The sequence below is a fragment of the Acanthopagrus latus genome, chromosome 20 (assembly GCF_904848185.1).
Source record: "Acanthopagrus latus isolate v.2019 chromosome 20, fAcaLat1.1, whole genome shotgun sequence".
NCBI classification, from domain to species: domain Eukaryota; kingdom Metazoa; phylum Chordata; class Actinopteri; order Spariformes; family Sparidae; genus Acanthopagrus; species Acanthopagrus latus.
The window spans coordinates 6,880,596-6,885,540 of NC_051058.1; positions in this window are offsets into that span (position 1 = coordinate 6,880,596).

Here is a 4,945-nt window from a genome sequence, read left to right on the forward strand (position 1 = left end):
TTTTCTGTGTTTTTGCAACTTATTTTTGCTTTTGAGTGTTCTGAAACACAAAACCTAATTTCTCACAAAAACAAAAGGCATTAAACTGAGTCTGACCTGAATATGGATGATCCACCCCCAAACACTCATTTAGTATCTGGACAAACCAGGCGGTACACACACAAAAACACACACACACACACACACACCTCCCTGGGTGAGGAGCCAGTAATGGCCCCTCGTAAATAAGGGTTCCTGTATTTTGGTGAAACCCAGTAGTGCATCTGGATCCCATCAGAGCTCGTGTTCCCTTTGCAAATGATCCCAAATGTTTCTAATTATGCCAGTGGAGTCGGCACGAGGCTGTGTGTGAGCACTTGTGCGTGTTTCCGTGTGCGTGTAATCGCCCTGACGGACGTGCACACCCATACACTGGCCTCTGTTTATTCATGAACAGGGTAACAGAGATGGACAGCGTGGCCTTGACCTGTGCAGCCTCTGCCTAGGTCAGCGCACGTGGTGATGACTGATGGGTGAGAGATGGGGTGGAGATGGATTCCCTCCAGCAGTCTTGTCTGCTGACATTGCTGTCTTTCTGTCGTTCCCAAGTGATTTCCGACCTGGGGAGGGTTGGGGATGAGATTATAAGGGTGGCTGAGGTTGCAGGAGGTGTAAAATAAAATATGGACAACCGTACAGCCATATGTGGAGTATTCGGAGTGAGAGCATCGCCGCTGAGAGAAAGTTAATGGTCTAGTCCATCGTGAAAAAGATGGTCTTATTACAATTGCAGGCCAAGCATGCAGTGTGCAAGACCTGCATCATGTTTAATATATGTAATATGTAAGTAGTTTGAACCTAATCTGATTTAGCACACACACCACGCATATGTGACTGTTTGCACTTGCATGTGTTGTAACAACCTCGTATGAGCGTGACTGCACACACCAGGGAACATTTCATTAAGTGCTAACAGAGTATTATGGTGGACTTCACCATAGATGAATATTCTGGATCTGGGCCACTGTTCACTGTGCCAAGTGTTGTGGGAGTGGGAGTGCAACAAAAGCAAATATTTCGAATTAAAAACAAGACAAAAACACGGTCCATTCGCTGACTTTTGTTCTCATAGCAGTGAAAACCTCACCGGGGTTCCACATTTTCAAAGTCATTTTTATCACTGTTCTTTTCGGTGACAGCTCCTCTGAATTTCCATGAATGTAATAAAACAGACCTCTGGCTACCATAGATTTATTTTCCCTCCTCAGACACCATGACCCAATGATGACATCATTCACATTTATACTGTATTTATCAGCAGAGATGTGCCTAAAAAGATCATTTAACACTGCTTTAGAGGTGGAACATATGTAAGATACGGCCACCTGTTGAAGGTAGCTCCAAAACTATAGGGGGCAGCATAAATACTAAATGCCCTTTTTTTAAAATCCTGTTTGAATTGTGCCACAAATTGTACATCATTTAATTTAAATCTTTCCACCCATTAGTTTTTGTATCAAATATAAGATTGTGATGATGCGCAATTAGAAAGACTACACACCCAATGGTTAGATAAGTGACGTCGTCTTGTTTTATGCTCACCAAAACCCATAGCTGAAACATCGTAGGACCGATCCTGTATATTAGTTAGCTCATAGAAGTGGCTGTCCTTTCATATTGTGCTGTTATCAGTAGTGCCCAGTAGTGACCAATGTTTTGCTTGCTGACATTTTGTGAGTTAATTTTGTGCTATGAGTCAGAGCGGCGCTAGCTGGTTGGCATGTTAACTTCAGTAGACGTCTCTGGAACACAACACACTAACGTGTTTGATAGCGTCAACACTGTTCACAGCTCTTCACATTCAGTTGATAATATTGGGTCGTTTTATTAAGTCTTAAACTAAAATTCTGGCCATATCCTACAAACTGTCTCTTTAACAGGGCTCTTTCCAACTTCTGTGTGGTGTTGTGAGCCGGTCTTTATTTCATGTTAGCGGACTCCATTTCTAACTATTGTAATCTACTGTTGTGCTCTGTTGGTGGAGCGGAGGAAGGCACTGAGACAAGGCGCTTGAGAACGCGCATAAAGTCACATCCTTAGGACTATTGCAGATAATCTGATCTGCATCCTTCACAAAAAAATCAGCATCTGAGAAAGACCGGGAAGGTCTAATCACTCACATTATGTTGTGTTAAAATCTGCTCTCATATTGCCAATAAGAAAGAGATGAACACATGTTGATTGCAACTCACTGTTACACAAAGTCTCTTTAAGGTTAAACGTATCCAATTATTTCTGGCCAGCCCTGTTTTCAGACAAACTGTAAAAAGCCTTGACTTCCAGTCTGCACTTGAACGTCACAAACTATGAGCGCACATGCAGGGTGTGACAATTTCCCACCCACATACTGTGTAACATGGCATTGTGTATTGTACACATTCACAAAGAACGGCATTATACAGTCACTGGAACTCAAGCGAGTGGTCTGGTCTGACCTTGTCCTTACCTTGATGTAACCGGGGGGAATGTGACATACGAGAATCTGGCTCCTAAAAAAAACATAAAACTTGCTGACTGTTTCGTATTGTGCGTCCAGCACATCACGGATGTGGATAAATATCTCTGCCCTGCCATGTAGAGTCACATGCCAGAGCTCCGTGACCCCCGAAGTCACGTGAAAACGCCACCCAGACAAATGGGCACAGTGATGCAGCCTGGCAGGCCTCAAAGACCTCTCTCTGCATTACGAGGCATTGTGAGCGATTCACATTTTCCACTTCAGTCACTGTGACGCACGGCCCCGTCCGGAGGCAGCGATGGATGCTGGGCGATTGCATGCGTTTGGGCTGTTTGCCTCCCTCTTTGATGTCACCTCTCGCTCAGCTATTTCCCCAATTAAATTGATTGTGCTAATGTGTAAAGTGGACTGCCACGATTAAAGGTAAAGCCGTGTTGTTTTTGAGAAGGGCCTCAAATCCATCACCATGGCTGCAGCGCCAAAGCATCCAGCGACACAAACGCCGGGCTCGGAAAAAGCCCCTGCAGTTCTGCGGCGGGGGGAAATCATCAAATGTGACTTATTGCTGGCGAGTGGAAAAGGATATCCTAATTATAATTATATCCTGACCGAGACGGTTGATATTTAAAAATGAAAACACTGATAATTGCACATTTCACGGGAGCAGTCAGCCAAAGAATTCCACCTTTCTGAGGGAGTCAGAAAAGAGGAGAGGAGATTGAAAAAGTAATTGAGGGGTTGTCAGTGAAAAAGGAGCCGTCAGCAGAGAATAAAAGTTCAATACGTTGAATAGATGAATAGGGGGTGAAGGGCTAAGTGGGTGTGTATTCATATGTGCACACACACACACACATACACACACTTTGAGGGAAAGTGAGAGAATCAAAGGAAATAGGAGACTTATACAGCGAGCTCATAATGTGTCAACACTGTTCAGTGTGGGAGGTCGCCCCGGGGGATCGTTGCCTAACACACGAGGGAGAAATTCAACAGCTCTTTCAACAGAAATCCTCATCATACATCTCCACTGCTTTAGGAAAGCAAAACAACCTTAGCAGAGGACTATGGAGCCCTTGGTCTCAGGGCCTCGGCTGTGTTTGTCTCAGTTCATGAGGTGGAAAGGAACCTCAGAAGATCGTTTTGACGACCGGAATCTGATACTCCACGCGTCAAAACTTCCCCGTGGCACCAAATCACCGAGATATGACTGCTGGGGGCTGATAAGGTTTCTGATTGATGCCGAAGGTTGCAAGATGACTTCATTCGATGAGATCTCCAGATTTCCTGCTCCCTTTGAAATAAATACTCAGTTCCACCCAATGGAGCTTTAAGACATAATGACAGGATCCACCTATCCTGGGAAAGGTGACTGTTACGTGTCTCGTGCACATGGTCTTTCTCACCAACACCCCTTTTCACACTTGGTTACACCCAGTTACATCTGGGAGCCACACACCACATCATCAGTCGTCTACTGCTGGCTGCTGAGCACCTCCAATTGGAGCTAATGTGGCAGATTGAGGGAACGGCAAGACATCTGACAGACAAGAACCCGCCAGCAGATCTTTGATTTGGAATGCTCTCTTATCTTATTCAATCCTGTACATAACCCACCCTGATGCCACCCATTGGTTTGTCGGCAACTGTTTTAAAGCCTCAAGTTTAGCTGTCACCGTCTCAGTTTGTTGGAGCCTGAAGTGACCATATTTAAGGGGATGGTGGCGCGAGGTAAACGATATCTTGTTTGGATCTGACATCTGGATTACAAGGTAGCAACGCCTTATAACATACCTGGCTTTGTCATTTATTTTACTGAGTGGGACCAATTTAGATTTTAAGATAAACATGATGCTGTATTAAAACAAACATGAAGCTACAGTTGAGAACATGAACTTATTTGGAAAGGATTTACTGAGTTTATTAATCAAGGGAGAAGCTAGTTAATTTTCTCATAAACTTCTTTTTTAAACCAGTGCTGGCCATTAGAAAGAATTCAGGTTCATCGCACCTCCCCCATGGGCTTATTGGGCAGTACTTTACAGAGTCAATGGTTTGGTTCCTGAAGACTACGATAACTCTTCCAAGTTTCAAAACCATAGTCTCTCCATTAGCTATCTAAATAAGCTGCTTAGCTTGCCTGTTGACAAGCCATGACCACGAATGAAAGGTGCGATATGAAAGGATTTTAGTTGAAAACATTCATAACTAAGTCATAACAGAACTTGAAGTAACAATGCCCATGCATGTGTTGTGTTGCAGAGATATCAGCAGCTAAAGTTAGCAGCAGTTAGTGGCTACTTGATTGCTATGCAGCCCCCTATTTGTTTTGAGTGTGACAAATGGCCAATTCTTAGATAACTGACCTTTAAGAATTTAACTAATTTTCTGCTAACTATGACCAAAGTGTTTTTTTTCTGCTCCAACATAAAGTATTCAGCTAATACCGAT